The 18,008-nt window shown below is 33.9% G+C and overlaps 1 pseudogene; it reads left to right on the top strand.

The window, feature by feature from the left end:
* The first annotated feature begins 1,074 nt into the window (after positions 1 to 1,074).
* LOC109490665 lies at positions 1,075 to 17,514 on the top strand (annotated as a pseudogene).
* The last annotated feature ends 494 nt before the right edge of the window (positions 17,515 to 18,008 follow it).

The raw sequence follows: 18,008 nt of genomic DNA, 5'->3' as shown, positions 1-18,008 counted from the left end.
GCTATTATACATATTCCTTAAAAATTATTTCATAGAAAAAATACTTCCTTTTTACCAATGTCATTGTTTCTGTAACAGAGGAAACCACCACTATAATTGGCCCACAACATGGATTTATAGCACTTTGGTAGATAACATCAAATATTTTGCTTATTTATATCATTATTACTGGTAACATTTATTTATTAAAAGATCATAGTAAAATACTTGACAAATCATGGAATGACACAACGTGAGTGCTATCAATTAATATAACATCAATCCTTTAACAGATTATTTGGTAAACTCTAATGAGGAAGATGTTAACATTTTATCTTACACAGAAGTAAGGTGGGTCTCTAAAGGAAATTGTTTAAATACATAATGTTTATTATATTATAATAATGACATTTTATGCCATTAGTTAAAAATTAAGGATATTATTTTCACTTCTAGTTACAATGTAGTAAAATGTTAATGATTGTCACTTTTAACAAAAAGAGAAAAAAAGATTAATGGATAAAATAAAATCATACATTTCTATGACACTACTGAAAAGCAGTGGGTGCAAGAAAGGTTTGGTTGATTAAATAGAAGTACAAATCCTTCACATGTTAGCAGAGAACCATGGCATTATCTATAGACTGGTATGCAGAAAAGTGGGTCTGTCATCTACTGGAGACTGGAAAATTTGCAGGACTGAGAAGACATAAATCAAGCTTTGAGTGGCAGTATAAGCTAGAGGGATGGGTTGATATCTGGAGAGGCCCCAAAAGGAAAATAAATAGCTTAATCACAATGTTTCTCTGCCACCCTCTCATCAGACTGTAACCAAGGAAGCAGTCATGAAGAGCTAGTAAATCAAAGGAATTTATGAAACGTCGTGTGTTCTCAATGTGCTTGGATTCTGAGGTCCTGACAAAATTGAATACAAAGTTGAAGAAAAACTATCTGAAACTGGAACAATTCCCTCTGGCTCAAACAATATAAGATCAAAAGTTTTAGCCTTTTGGTGATGCTGGCGTAGAGTTTAAAGTCTTAGTTCACTTTAAATGTACTCAATAAAAGTGTGGTCAGTTCCAGATCAGATCAATCATGGAGGAATCAAAATCGTCAGCTCCTCATCATAACTGCCAGCTACAGAAGAAGGTTTGCAATTTCTGTGAAAACAATAAGTGCAATTTAAAAATTTACTCCATTCTTCACTTTTTTAATCTTTAAATAATACCAGGAATTAAAAAAAAATTAAAATAAACAGAAAGAAAATAAGCAGAAATAAAATAAATAAAATGACCAGAAAGAAAATAAGCAAATTCTGAGTACCCAGTCATTGAACTTAATGTAAAAGACTTGCAAACCAGTATTATTATTATTTTTAAATATAGGAGGGAATGGGTGAAGAAATACAGAATTTTGTAAGAGAAATGAAAACTCTAAAAAGGATCAAACAGAAGTCAGAAAATAATAAAATATCTGAAATAGAAATGTTGGATAGGGTTAATAGCAGATCAGTGTAGTTAAAAGCAGATTAAGAACTGGTCACTTGAAGCTAACAGAGAAAAACAACTGAAAAGAAAAAGTAGACAGTCAGGTACCTGTGAGACAATGTCAAGCAGACTAAATTATGTGTAATTTGAGCCCCCAAAAGATAAGAGAAAGCCTGGGGCAACAACATTTTTTTGAAAGATAATTGTATAAATTAATACAACTATGATGAAAAACACCAAACCCATATCCAGAATCCCAGTGCAGCCCGAAAATAATAATTAGAAAGAAAATACCACTTAGGTAGGTTAGAGTAAAACCAAAGAAGAAAACCAAAAAAGAAGGGGTATCTTGAAACAAAACAAACAAAACAAAACACCCAAAACAGAAAAGAGCAACACAGTACATACTGGAGGGAAACGATCAGCTTATCCAGAATTAGCCAACTAAGAAGTTATCAGGAATGGGATTTAAATCCAGTTTTAACTGGCACCTGTATTCATGTTTTCATCACTATGAAAAGTATGGTTTCTTCCATCAGTGAAATTTCCCACATAAATGTGTTAATGATGATATATCAATATATCTAAAGGACAATACGTAATTACCTCCATAGATGAATAAAGCATTTTTTAAATCATCCAAAAAAAATTTATTATAACTAAAAAACAAGGGGCGTCTGGGTGGTTTAGTCAGTTAAGTGTCTGACTTCAGCTAAGGTCGTGAGCTCATGGTCCTGGGATTCAGCCCTGTGTGGGCTCCCTGCTGGGTAGGAAGTTGGCTTCTCCCTCTGCCTCTACCCCTCCCCCTGCTGGTCTCTCTCAAATAAATAAATAAAATCTTAAAAAAATAAAAAAAATAAAAAAAAATAAAACTTAAAATGAGAATAGATGTTGTAGGCTTTATTATTATTATTTTACTATGCTGCTTCATTTTATTTACTAACATTTGGTTTGAGGATTTGCACATAAAAGACTGTTTTGTAGTTTTTGTGGATTTTTTTTTTTGGTAGTATCTTTGAACTTGCTACAAGTTTATGTAGGAGATAAACATTTTGAAAATATTTTTTTCTACATTCTGAATAATTTTTAAAGTATTAGAACTATCTGTTCTTACAAGGCTTTTTAAAATCAGAGCACATTGCTATTTATGGGATGGTTTTTAATAAATTATTTTATACATCATATGACAATTGGATCATGTAGATTTTTAGTCTCTTTAAGGCCAAATGATAATTTATAAGCTAGGAAATGATTCTTTTCTCTGTTTCAAATTTATTAGCTTAGAATTGAGCTAAGTAGTCTATGATACTCTTATTGATTCCCCTCGTACATTTGCCTGTTTTCACATTTAACTTGTTATTTTGTATATTTACTATTCCCCTTCCTCTTTTTCTTGATTAAGTTAGCTGACAGAATAACTCTTTAGTTATTTCCCTCAAAGAAATTGCTCTTGAACGAATTTTATTAGTTATATGGTTTTCCTCTGTTTTCTTATTCATTTCTGTTTTCTTTATTGCTTACTTTTGCTTTTCTTGGGTATATTTTGTTGTTCTAACTCTTTGAATTTTCTGCTTCCAAAATAAGATAGTGTGACAGGTATGAAATTAATAATTAAAAAGTCATTCGAATGGAGTCTAAAGGGAGGCTGGCGGTGGAGCTCTAATTCCCCTACCACTTGTTGTTCATTGCAGACCCAACAGAAAGTGACCCACCTTGCAAATCCATACTACTTTACTACCCCCGCAGGAGGAAGAAAGGCTTTCTCTTTTCCCTGGCAACAGCGCAGCCAATGAGAGACAGCCACAGCTCAGCCAATGAGAAGCTACTATACTTCCGGCTCCCAGTTACACCAATGGATTTTTTGTTTTAACAGCCCCTCTGAACTCGCATCTTTCCTCCATGAAAGAGGGCTCCTCTGCTGTGTTCTGCAGACATGCCTGTGTCCCAGACTGTAATTCTCTGTTATTCCTGAGTAAACCCATTTTTTACTGGTGCTTAATTTTTAAGGTTAACATAAGCATATAGGATAGACATTTACATTACAAAAGGGTGAGAATAAAAGGAGTAACGGTGTCACTGGTGGCCAGCATGTCAAAATTTGTTACGTTTCAAGGCCTAAGAATAATTCTCTGTGTCTTAACACTTTACTCTGGGCACATGGAGGCTTGTTTGGTCCTGCCCCTAGCCTCACCTCTCTGGCCTCTTCCTTTACCTGAAGTTCTACCCTCAGAACTAGTCTACCCTTTCTTTGATAAGCCGCACATGTTTATAGCTTAGTTGTTCTATCATTCCAGTTCCTGACCTGGAATCCCAGAGATGTGACAGTTTTCCTGTATTTTATCCCATCTCTGTCCCTTTTAGTCCTGGCTGGCAGGGTTTTAGCACTGTAATATCTCATTAGAACCCTTACAGATTTTTTTTTTTCATGTCAAGGGGGTCCACATGGTTAGACAAGAGTGCCTTCCATGTATTTTTCCTGAGAAATCCCATTTTCTCCTGTTTTCTGCTAAGAAGATTAATTAGATTCATGACTCACACACCTAATCGCTTCCAAAAGGGCTTTCTCTCCAGAGTAGCTATATCAACAATGGGGACTTTCTAGTTTTAACATCTTTTGTGATCTGAACAGGTTGAGAACTTACAAAATCAATAAGTCATGGTTCCTTTTGCTTAACGGATCTTTCCTCAATCTTTCTTTTCCCTCTCACATTTTGCCATAAGCAGGAAGAGGAAACCAGGTTGCATCTTCAGCACTTTTTATATTTTCACAGTTGTTCTGGAAGCCAGAAGTCCAAAATCAAGTTGTCAGCAAGGCTGGCGTCTCCTGGAAGCTCTCAGGGAGCATCATTCCATGTCTTCTGGTGGCTGATGTCATTCCTTGGCATTCCTTGGCTCTGGCTGCCCTTCCATCTCTTCCTTCATTTTCACATGGTTTTTGTCTCCATGTGTTTCTGTCTTACATCTGTGTCTTTTAAGGAAACATATCATTGGGTTTAGGACCCACTCTTAACTTAGGTACATCTGCAGAGACCCTATTTTCAAATGAGACAGGTACCTGGAGTTAGGACATGGACATATTTATTTTAGAGCCAATATCCAATCCATCACATCTTTGTGTGTTTGTACATATGTGTGTATTCCATTATTATTTTTTTAGAAATTCTCTTTCCCTCTCTCTCTGTCTCGCTGTCTGTTTTAACTACTCTAGTTTTGTAGCACAAAATCAGGGGCTCTGTTGTAGAGTATCAGGACTGTTGGAGCTTTAGACATTTGGTAGAAATTCCCTGTGAAACTATCTGTAGTTCTATAGTAAAATTCTCTATGTCACCCAGTTATTAGTTGTTTAGGCTTTCTACCTCTAATGGGTAATTGTCTTACTCTGTATTTCAATAAGAAAGTATCCCTTCCCAGAGAGGAAGGCAAGCCATAAGAGACTCTTAATCATAGAGAACAAACTGAGGGTTGCTGGAAGGGAGTCTGGTGGGGGATGGGCTAAATGGGTGAAGGACATTAAGGAGGGAACTTGTGATGAGCACTGGGTGTTATATGTAAGTGATGAATCACTAAATTTTACACCTGAAACAAATACTACACTATGTGTAAGCTAACTTAAATTTAAATTAAAAAAAGAAAAAAGAAATTATCCCTTCCAATGTGATGTTCACATTTATGTACATGGACATCTTCAAAATAGCTTAAGATTTAAATATATACGTATTTTCTTCTATATCAATGACTATTTGCCCTTCTTGCTTATTTCTTATTTTGTATTTTCATGCTTTGGCATTATATTTTTAAAAATTAAGCAATGACATATATTTAATCATATTTTTCAAACACCAGGATTTTGATTCATTCATTATTAGGTTTACTCTTTTTCTATTCTCTATCACTTTAGTTTTTTCTTTTATTATTTTCCATCTTGTGCCTTCTTCCAGTTTACTATGTTGTTCCTTTTCTAGGATTTTGGGCTGGGAGCTTAATTCATTTTTATTTATTTATTTATTTGTTTATTACTTACAAAAGTATATAGTGGCATCAAATTTCCTCTGATCAATGTTTTTAATATATTCTATAGATTCTGATATATTTATTTTCCATTATCATTTTTTGTTAGAAATTCAGTCATTTTCATTTGTATATTGCCCTTAATACAAACATTGTTTAATAGAGGGTGACAATTGATATTTTTAAGCAAAAATTATAAACATGTGCTATGGTTTTCTTGGAAGTAAACCATATAAGATTGTAGCCCAAATAATGAGAGGACATATATATGGAATTATAATATTTCAAGGTTTATTCATTCTACAAAGAGTGATATGATATTAATGCATGGCAGATGTGATAATTTAAGGGTGGTTATGCAATTTCTACAGTACTAATTTATAAACAAACAAGAAATCCAAAATGATACAGCTAAAAAATAATAGAGTATATAAAAAGAATACTGAAAATAAGCATTTGAATAATCAAAACAAAGTTGTAAATAAGAAAATAAATAAATGGAAAACAAACCACACATTCAAACACATATATAATTGCATTAAATAATGTTGGACTAAATAATTAAAAAACAATTAAAAGTCCAATTAAGAAGATATAGATTGTCAATCTGAGTTTTTTTGTTTTTTAGTTTTTTTAAAAAGCAAGACTCAAGTAATTCTATTTAAAAGAGAGGTACTTGATATATGAGGACACAGGCTGAAGGTGAAAGTAAAATAATTGAAAAATATAGACCATGCTAACTTCAAACATTAAAAAATCCTGGTGTACTAATATCAGAAATAAGCACTTCAAGATAAAGAAGAGCATTTTATAAAGATAAAAGTATCTATTTATAAAAAAAACCCACATAATAATTCTAAGTATGTACCTAGGAGACTCACTTCAAATTAAACGAAGCAAAATCACATCTTTTTTTACAATTATTTACAAAGAAACTAAATTAGTTATTGTAACATTTCTTAGTTACATATTTGGTTGAAAACAGATTCAGTGCAGTTGTGTAGGTAATGCAGAAACAAAGAAATCAGTTTGAGAGTCCTTATAGAATATTTAGACCCAATTTTAAGCTACCATCAATGAATACAAGAATCTATTTAATTTTATTAATAATTATTAAAAATATTAAAATAATTTAATAAATCAACATTATGTTATTTTCAGCGTATATATTTTTATAGTTATTGAAGCAGAGAGAAAAAATCTGTTGTGAAAATTAAATGTTATTATTTTTAAGTCTTAGGGTTGCCTGTTGTTCTTCAGGCTTATCCTGGTATTGTCCATAAGGTTTCACATTAAATTGTATATTACCTCTTTTCTCTCCTATCACCTATTTAAAATATCATCCCCAAGATTAAATGTATCTGGATATATGTGATAGGTCACAAAGTACAAAAAAATATTTCCTATTGTATTTTGTTATAATCACACCTCATAACATGTTAAAGAAATTTATTTTGATATTATACTTTAAATAAGGTCCAGATCATATGCAAGAACATCTTATTTTCTCACCTTTGAAACTAATTGGTCCTGACTCGTTATTCTTACTTAAGTTAAGGTGATTTACCTCTTATCATACACAAAAATGAATGGCTTATTCTTACTTGTTCTCAAACTAATTTTTATTTTAATGTCTAATATTTATTTATTTATTTATTTATTTGAGAGTGCATGCCTGTGCAAGTGGCAGGGGGAGGGGCTGAAGGAGAGAGAGACTCTTAAGCAGACTCCAAGCCCAGGGCAGAACCCACTGTGGGGCTGGATCTCACGACCTGAGGTGAAATCGAGTTGGATGCTTAACCAACTGAGCCACCCAGGTGTCCTGCTAGTGTCCAAATTTAAAATCTGCAGCTGCTCTTTAATTTCTCTTCAATTTTTTTTAAAAAAATGCTGTATCATCATTTTACTTCACCTAAATCTAAACTTACTTATTATAGATAAAAGCTTCTATTATTTCTTCTAGTTTTGAAATATATATGTTTTTCCTATAAAGTATTTCCTATAAGACCTTACATTATAATAAGGCCACTATAAATTATTTTAGAAATTTTATGTGTAGATAGTTTATTAGAAGATTCTATTTAAATTTCAGTGTTAAAACAGACATTACAAAATATTGGATAAACGGGGTGGTGTGTTGGGTCTACTAAAGTTGACCTCTAATTTAGACTTTCTATTTAGCAACTTATGGCTAAGTTGTCATAGTTCTAAGTTTTATTTTCATAAATTTCCTACATATATTTCTCTAATCCTCTACTATCACATATTTCAGTTTCTTTCTTTCTCTTTCTATATACTTTATTTTTAACTGTTATTGAAGTATAATTATGATTCATTGTTAAATAGTTTCATGTGTACATTATGATTCCACAGTTGTATATATTACTCAGTGCTCACTAAATAAGTGTAGTCACCATCTGTCATGAAATGACATTATGACAATCTTATTGACTATAGTCCTTGTGTTGTACTTTTCATCTTCATGACTTACTGTTTGTAACTGGAAATTCGTACCTCTTAAGGCCCTGTATCTGTTTCATCTATCTCTGACCCACCTTCCTCTAGTAGCCATCATTTTGTTTTCTGTATTTTTGAGTCTTTTTCTCTTTTTTTCTTTGTTCATTTGTTTGTTTTTTTAAATCTCATATATGAGTGAAATCCTATGTTATTTGTCTTTTTCTGCCTGATTTATTTTACTTAGCATTATTCCCTCTAGATCTATCCATGTTGTTGCAAATGGCAAGATTTTATTCTCTTTTATGGAGGAGAAATATCCTAAGGTATAAATATACCACATCTTCTTTATCCATTCATCTATTGATGGGCACATGGGTTGCCTCCATATCTTGATGACTGTAAATAATGTTGCAGTAAACATAGGGATGCATATATCTTTTCAAATTGTTTTCATTTTCTTTGTGTAAGTACCCAGTAGTAGAATTACTATATCATATGGTATTTATCTAATCCTCTACTATCACATATTTCAGCCCATATATTTAATATAGTGGAAAGGGAGTAGATGGAAAGCCACAACATCCCTTTCTTGTCTGATTGATTAGAAGAGTGGAAGTGTCCCTTAGGAAAGAACAATCCAACATGTGGTTGGTTGCTGGGAGACCTGTTTCTGCCACCCATCCTATCAAAATTTCACAGCACGTAATAGAACCAACAGACACTTTTTGTGAAGTCAGAGTATAGATAATTGATGTTTCATTCCAAGTAATTACAACACAAAGCAGTAAATCCGAGGGATAGTGTTTTAGAGATTTCTTTGACCATTACTCTAATGTGGGTGGGCGACCATGCTGCTGAGAAGAGTCTAAAATTAGTTGAGAGAAAGAATTGATGCTAAAATGTAGTCTTGACCAGAAGATACAGATAACAGCAAACAGCTTATAAGATGGAGTTCAACAGAATGTCAGCAGACACTCAGGTAGAGAAAAACTAGCTACTTCATGAGTGCAGTTGGGCTAGGCAAAGACCGGAAGGCGTAATTGTACATTGTGGAAGACAAAACTGCAAGATGACTCTCAACCAGACGCATTCTTTGATTCAATGTTATGACTCAGGACTCCCAGAACTGAGAGGTCTTTTGGAGGAAGGAAAAGAAAGAAATGAGGAATACCTAATGTTGAAATTAGAATAGAATAACTCTAAAAACTCTTTTACTACAATTCAATTATTTCCTATTACGCAGAAATCAAGACTCAAACTAAAACTTCAGTAAAGTGTTAGAAGAAAAGTTATATAATTTCTGTATACCCAAAATTCTAGTCCAAGAATTAATCCAAGAATAAAAATCATCTCACTGGAATATGTGCTTCTTTCTGGGTTACAGTAGACTCCTTTTAAAATCAATTTCATTGGGTAACACAGCAATTAGATAGTGAACATCTCAAGAGATCAGCGAACTCTCCAGAAGGGGCATGATAAAGGAAAGGCCAAAAAGTTTTGCAAAGGCTAATAAAGGGCCAGTAAATCTAATCTTCAGTTTGTGCTCCCTTCTTAAGACTGAGTTTTCATCGTATAGAGAGTCAAATCCAATGGGAAACGGGTCCACAAATATTATTTCATATGTATATGACATATCATATGTATTTGCTGTATTTCAAACAAGTCACTTCTCATTTATGATAATTCTAATATAATTTTTTAAAGTTTTGTTCAACAATATGTTTTGTAGAAATATTTTGAAATGCCAGCTTTCTAAGAAACCTATTTTTTTCTATCAGGCTGCATACATATATCTCATGCATTTAAATATATAAATATGTAATACACAAGTTGGAACTAGTAAATACAATTTATAGAGTTAATGTCACATTTAGCTCCCTTGATGAAAGCCTGAAACAGGAAAGTCATCTTCTCAAATCCCTATTCAGTTTCCTTGTGCTCTAGTTCCTTGATTAGATATGACTGTAATAACAGTGGATTTAAAAATCTTGTCTGAAGATTTTTGTTCTATTCACCTCCTTGTGAAGTGAGGTTTTGTTCTGTCCACATCCTTGTAAACTATCACTCATGACATTATGAAAAATTTAAAATACATAGGAATCACCCAGGGATCTTGTTACAAGGTGGATTTCTGGGTTCCAGCCACAGAGATTCTAATTCAGTGGACCACATACTCCTAATATTCCTGGTGTATGGAGCAGACCTTGAGGAGTACTGGTCCATTCACAGACTACACTTTATTCCTAAATGGTTCTCTCTAACTCTGATAGATCATGCACTTGGATTCCACTTTTGCTCATGGTTTTTGTAACCTCTAAGAACTGACTTCATAAATTATTTCCCTCTTTAAAACTCTCACTCTTTTAGCTCTTTCCTCTAAGACTGGAAACATCTTATTGTTAAACAACAGCAATAACAATATTCCCTTTCCCTCATTCCACCTTCCTTTCTTCCTGCTGCTTCTCTCTGCCTGCCCCACCCCTACCTTTCTCAACCAGTCTTCTTACAGGCATAGTCTGCTCTTTGACCTCATCCCTCTCATTGCCTGATAACTCAAGGCATTAAATCTGCCCTATTTCACGCTGCAGTACAAGAACTGACAAAATCATCTGGTGCTCAACACCTTGCCAAGTAGAATGGGCTCTCGCTGTTCTTATTTTACTATACCTCCGTTTGACTGAGTTATTGTTTAACTGTGGGTCACTCACGCTTTGAAACTCTCTTCCCTTGATCCCATCACCAACCTCTCATGGTTCTTCTTATCCTTTAAGTAATCACTTTTCTGCCTGTTCCACAAAATCACCCACCTCCTCCTTTGTGGATAACACATCACATTCTCCAACATTCTGGCTTTAGCTCATCCTTTTCCTAATTTTGTGCTGTCCAACTTCTACTTTTGTCCTGACATTCTTCCTGAGTTTTAGACTCAGATGCAACAGTGTTACCCTGCATTTCCGTAATCAAGCTTAAGCATATTTAATAATTTCCTTTCCAATCCTATTCTTCCTGTCACAATATGTAGATCCATTTCATTCTAGCTCTAATCATGAAAGCCAGATACATGGCATTCAGCTTCCCACCATCCCTATGTCTAGCCATTCTTACTTCTTTAATGCTTCCCTCCTAAGTTTTGATCTCACCAGCTTTATATTTACTGTTGAGTGGGCATCAACTCTGACTTGGATAATTACTGTGTCCTTCTAATTGTGTTGTCTGCCTCTTCTCTTGTTTGACTTCTCAATTCTACCTTACCCATTGTAGACAGGTGAATTATCTATAACAGGAATCATGATCACTTACTAAAATTCATCCAAGATCCATCTACCTTATGTTTATTAGTCTGGCAAATGTTGAATTTACACTATTTCTCCAGGTGCATTTGTGTATACATCTTACTTTGCTCCCGACCTGTTAGTGAGAGTGAACAAACACCATTGTATTTTGCCATTAACCAACCCTCTGCCTACTTAGAATATGCTTTGCTTCATTTCTTCTTATTAAAAATTTTAATATAGAAAAATTCACAGAGTGATATAACAGAAACATACATCAAAAATTAGTTTTTCCTTTGGATTTTTTGAAATTGAAGTTGTGCTAAATGTTTAGATTAGAATGTGAAAGTGTTTGTTCCACATCTGCTTCTTGCTTACATTGTGATAGTAAGTAATTATTAACCTTTCCCTGCCTGGTTTCTACACCTTGAAAATGAACAGAATCATTGTGCAATCTCCATAATGATGTAAGAATTAATTAACGTGCATTTTGCAAAGTACTTGGAAAAGGTGCTTGACACATGGAAGATGCTCAGTAAAAGTTGGCTTTAATTACTGCTTATTGTTTATTTTGTTGTCTTTAATTATTATTATTATTAATAATTTTATCAGAATTGCATTTCCATATTCATGAAATGGGTTATCTCATTTTGCTTCATTTTTTATGTATTTCAATAATATTTCTGTATTTTTTTCCAAAATTATTTTTCTAAATAGACTTTTTTGATGGGAAAAGGTAAAATATCTTACTGGCACTTCAATTTTTCTAAGTGGCTACTGCTTTTACAATGCTGTTGCTATTCCCATTTTTAAATTTATCTAGCAAACCAGCATGCGCTACAATTTGTAGCGTCCTTTGTCTTTTCTGGATAGATAAAGTAGAATTTTAAAGCAAGGAAAAATTAGCTTTCTCTTTTCAAATCTTTTGCTACTTTTTTTCTTGTTTTGTTTTTTTTGCCTTGAGTTTCTAATAAAATATGGTGACAAAATGCTGTCCTTGGCCAAACTTTAGTCAGGTTGCTTTTGACAACTCCTTGACCTTGATCTATTCTTTGCAGACTTGCATAGCCTAGTTTTAGCAAGAACCCTGCTGTTAGTTTAGATGGAATCGACCAGTCCTGATTAAGTGATTAGTCTCAATATCTAGTCAAATTCCTCCTCCTCCCGTCCTCACATCTGGTCATCCTGGCTGCCTCGGCAAGAATCCCCTCTAACAGTTGATGTCTCTTTTTAGTAATTTTCCATACACTGAACCACACCCCCACACACATCTTTTTCCTGGCTATAAATCCTCAGCTGTCTTATTGTATTCAAAATTGAGCCTAGTCCCATATTTCAAGTTTCTGAATAAAATCAGTCTTTATCCCTGGCGTTGGTTCTGTTTGATAATAGAACACTAGGTGTTATGATGGTTATGACTGGTTTCCACCTGAATTTAATTGGAGCACTTCTAAAATGGAACACTAAGTGTGAAGTTTGCTATAGGTTTTATAAAAAAATATTTTTCATTTAAAGTTTTATTTTTTCCCCTCTGCTCAGAACTTTTATCACTGGTATGTATTAAATATCTCAGAATATTTCATCATTAATGTTTGTTAATTTTATTTTTTAATATATTTTCTTATATTCTCCTAGTCATGTTTTTTTAATGGATTTTGACCATTAATGGGGTGACTTACATGAATGTAATGTTGAAATATTGCCTGTACACCTGAGGGCAAATTTGACTAGTAATTTTTTTGTGAGTTTTAATTTGTTATCCTATTTTAAGGATTTTGCATCTACACTCATAAGTTAGATTGGGCCATATTTTTTTGTCTCTATTTGTCTTATTTTGGTATCAATGTTAAAACACACTCATATAATGAAATGGATAATTTCATTTCTTTTCAAATTCTCTGAATCATCTTGCAATTATTTTTTTCTCATCTTTCTTGAGGTTGGCAGAACTTGTTTATAAAACCACATCTGTAACTAAATCTTTCTGGTGAAAAAGTAGAGATGACAACAGTTTAATTCTCTATTTCCTTGTTTTACTTAGGCATTCTACTCATTTAAAAATACTTTTTTAAAATAAATTTAATTTGTAAATTCCTAAACATTATTTTCATAACAAAATAAGTTCAAAATAAAATATTGGCATAATTTGTTCAAAGTATTCTTTAATTAAAAATATTCTAGCTGTAGTCACGCCCCAGTTTCATTTCTCATAGTGTTTGTTTAGGCATTTCTATTCTAATTTCATTATTTCTGTCTGCATTTTGTCCTTTTGATGAGTTTTGCTGTGGCTTCTCCTGATGCTGTTGTTTTGCTGTTGTCTTTATTTATTTATTTATTTATTTATTTATTTATTTAAAGATTTTGTTTATTTATTTGAAAGAGGGAACAAGCACTGGGAAGGAGCAGAGGGAAAGAGTGAGAGCAGCAGACTCCCTGCTGAGCAGGAAGCCCAAAGTGGGACTCAGTCCCAGGACTCGGAGATCATGACCTGAGCCAAAGGCAGACACAACCAACGGAGCCACCCAGGAGTCCCCACTGTTGTCTTTAGAACCAGTTTGGTTTGTAGAGGTTGAGGACATTGTAGATGGCTACTTTGTACCCATTCCCCTCCAACATTCCCAAGAGAGCTCCGATTTGTTGTCTATTATTTTGCCATACAATGGGACTCAGAGAAGCTAACCTTAGCCTCATCTACAAGGATGCACCTTGTCCGACTAGGGTCAATTCTATCTTTCCAGAGAGAGATTAATTCTCAAGTGAGTATGTGAACACATGTGGCCCAAAGTGATGCCAGCTGATATTTGAAAAGGGTTCGAGCTGATTCTTTTTTGTTTGTTTGTTTGTGTGAGCTAGTGAATGCTATGTTTTTCTTCTTCAGGATTTGTCCTGCACAAATGAAAGAGATGTCTGGGAATACTGTGGCATCTACCTGTCTAAAGATAAAGCCAAAACATGGATGGGAAGGACCAAGAGACTTGGAGAGATGGACCTGAAGTCACTAGAAGCAACAGCCTTGAATCCCATTTCAACTCTGCCTTCATGTGCAAGTGTGATGATTAATATTATGTTTCAGTGAGGCTAGACTACGGTGACCAGTTGTTTGGTCAAACACTAGGTGTTTCTGAAAAGTATTTTTTAGATGTGATTAACATTTAAAATAATTTTACTTTAGCTGAAGGAGATTATTCTCCATAACGTGGATGGACTTTATCTAATTAGTTAAAGGCATTAAGAGCAAAGACTGAGGTTTCTCAGAGAAGAAAGAATTCTACTTCCAGACTGCAACATAGACCCTGTGAAGGTGTTCCCAGTCTTTCAATATAAGACTGGCATCAACTTCTACTTGAATCTTCAGGCTACCAGCTTGCTCAAGATTCAGATTTGCCACCAGCCCCTACAATTGTATGAGTCAGTTCTTTAAATATCTCGCTCTTCTTTCTCTTGTTTCTAATATATATCTAATTTGTACCTATATCTGTATCACAGAGAGAGCTGAATAAATAAACTGTAGTGTTAACACTGGATTTAAAGGATATTTTTATGCTAAGGCTATTATTTAGAGCCTTAGGTCTTTGGTTTCAATGAAGCTTTATCAGCCAGTACCAAATTTAAAAACAATATATAGGAAAGCACTTCCAGAATAATGGGGTTAGTTACCTCCAAAAATTTACTCCTTATAAAAGCATAAGAAATCTTGTAAAAATTATTAAAATAAACTTTTACAGAATTCTATAAATTTACCAAAGACTGGCAATAATCCAAGCGATATTTATTCAAGAAAAGTAGCTGAATCTCAGCAAGATTAAGCTTAGTGAAATGTTAAATTGCCCTTTTCCCCTTCTGCTGTCCCTACCTTCAAGGGAGCCTTACAAACCAACAGTCTTGTAATAATGGTAGCCATGAAAACCAGCAGCCAAATACCTGTTGGTGAGAGAAGAATAGGTTTGGAACTTTCCCAACGACCCAAATAATTGTTATTATTTCACCTATCTGGCAGTTACTTGAAATACCTCACACCAGGCTTATTTGTATTAGAAGTGATTTAGAGTTTGTTCAATTCTTTTCTGTGGCATGTTTGGGGAAAATCAGTGTCAATTGCATTAACATTGCAACCGCCTCAGGTGGTGATGTAGCTCAGGCAAACAAGAAACCAACTGAAAAACTTAAAAGGAAAAGCTGTGGCATGAGATAAACACAAAGAGCTTTGAAAAGTTTTGACGTATTCTTGGGACTAGAAAACCACGTTCGTGCACAGGACCGGGCAGATGCTTAAAAGAAATCTGAGACTGTCCTAATCTCTTTCCTCTGGCTAATCTTGAGACTCTGTGCAACTAAGAAGTGAAGAATAAGGCAGTGTTGTAAACTGTCTGCCAGAACACTGAATGCATGCCACACAAACCTCAGCAAAAATTGGGAGTCTTATTGTTTTAAGAAAATCAATATTCAATCAATAGTTGATCACTGACCTAATTGAAGAGTCTTCAGTGGCCATACATGATAAAGAATATAGACTTTGCAGAATTAGTATGAGAAAGTCACTAAAACAAACAAACAATAACAACATGGAAAAGAAGCAACAATAACAACAAAAATAAACTCTGGGAAAAGGGGAATCTGATTCCAGATTTGCTACATTATATCACTTAGAGTGTCCAGCTGGAAAAAAACATATAAGACATGAAAAGAAGTAGGAAAGTATGGCCAATACAAACACAAAAAATGTCAGTGGAAATTGTCCCTAAGTAACTCAAACATTGAACTCATTAGACAAGAGTTTTAAGTCAGCTATTTTAAAAACATTCAAATAACTAAAAGAACCATGACTAAAGAACTAAACGAAAGTACCTGAACAAAATCTTACCAATAGAGAATATTGATATAAATGCAAATTTTAAAAATAAACCAAACAGATATTCTGGAATTGAAGAGCACAATAAATGAAATAAAGTGGGTTCTGAATAGCAGAAGATTTAGTGAACTGGAAGGAAGGTTAATTGAGATTATCTAGGCTGAAGACCAGAAAATTAAAAATGAAGAAAAAACTAAAAAATAAATCCTGGAAATCTGAGAAACCATTGAACATATCCACATACAATCTTTGGGAGTTCCAGAAGACAAGGGAATAGAGAAAGAATACTTGAGGAAATAGTGGCCAAAACATCTCAAATGTGATGAACGCTGTTGCTCTACACATACAAAAAACTAAAAAAATCTCCAAGTAGAACATATTCAAAGAGATTCACTCCTAGACACATCATAATAAAACCATCAGAAGCCAAAATCAAATACAGAATCGAATACAGAAATCAGCAAGGACAATGAGACTCGTTATATACAAGGATCTCCAATAGGATTAAAAGGTGATTTATCATAAGAAGCCAGGGAGGGAAGGAACAGTAGGATGGCATCTTTAAAGAGCTGAAGGAAAATGGCCACCAACCAAAAATTTAATATCCATTGAATCTGTGCTTCAAAGATGAAGTAGAAGTCATAACATTCCCAGATAAAAACTGAGAGGATTTGTCTCAGATTTGGTTTACAAGAAATAATATAGGGAGTTTTTCAGGCTGAAATAAAAGAACATTAGATAGTAATTTAACCCATATAAAGAAATAAAAACACCAGGGGTTGGTGAACACATGGAAATTCAGGGTGAGACACTTGCCTGGAGAGGGCATGGAAGCTCTGTGCCCTGGAGCTATGGGTCTATCTGACAGCTCCTGAGTTACATCTTCTTTACAGTAAATCAGTGATCTAAAATATGGCTACACACACCTTTCTACAGGAGAACTTCTTCATGATGAAAGGAAGAACCCAGATTCACAGTATGGTGAACTCATTGAAAAGTACGTTAAAGACAAAAGATGGTGCCAGTTGAGATAACCATCAGTTTGTTTAAGAGGGAAAAGGATCAGACAATGGCTGCCAATGCTCAGATGAATAAATTCTTAATTGATGGGTTTCTAAGAAATAAAGACAACCTTCAAGGTTGGAAGAAGACCATGGATGGGAAGGCAGATGTGTCTTTCATTCTGTGTTTTTATTGTTGTTGTTGTTGTTGTTTTGTTTTGTTTTTGTTTTTATTGTAATAATGAAATCTGTATTGAATGATGTCTTGAGAGGGGAAAAGTAGTGGTAGAAGTGATGACAACAAAGGGAGCTTGGAAAAGAGAATTGAGACCTATCTTCGGTCAACAAAGCCAATTATTGACTTATATGAAGAAATGGGAAAAGTCAAGGATATAGATGCCTCTAAGTCTGTTGATGAAGTTTTTTATGAAGTTGTGAAGATTTTTGACAAAGAAGGCTAACTCTAAGCATGAAAGCATCCTCAAAATCATGCTTGACTATTGTTTTGATAACTGCTATTACAGTCTCTTTTTAAGACAAATTTAATCTTTCATAACGGCTGGATTAATTAATGGCTGGAAAGTACGTAATAAGACAAATTAAACTTTTTGTGTAATTGGTTCTTGCAAAATGTGTTTGGTAAACAAACTCATAAAATGAATTCCTAGAAGAGTTTTAGTATTTATCAAATAACTGAGCTTTTCCTATAGAAAGGTAAGAAAACTTAGGCTTTGTTTTATTACAACTTATACAAAGTTGTGTGACAGGGCATCCTCTTTGCTTCCAGGGATTGGGATGGGGTCACTGGGGGTTCAGAGCCTGGCAGAACTGTCAGCTTTATTCTGATATAAATCTGAGGGTAAGGGGCAAGATCACATCTAATGACATGTGTTCCTGTGCTCTATTATATAATATGTGTTACTAACGATTAAACTGATTTTAATAAAATTCCTAG

The sequence above is a fragment of the Ailuropoda melanoleuca genome, chromosome 1 (genome assembly GCF_002007445.2).
Source record: "Ailuropoda melanoleuca isolate Jingjing chromosome 1, ASM200744v2, whole genome shotgun sequence".
NCBI classification, from domain to species: domain Eukaryota; kingdom Metazoa; phylum Chordata; class Mammalia; order Carnivora; family Ursidae; genus Ailuropoda; species Ailuropoda melanoleuca.
This window is presented reverse-complemented; position numbering and strand designations above follow the sequence as displayed.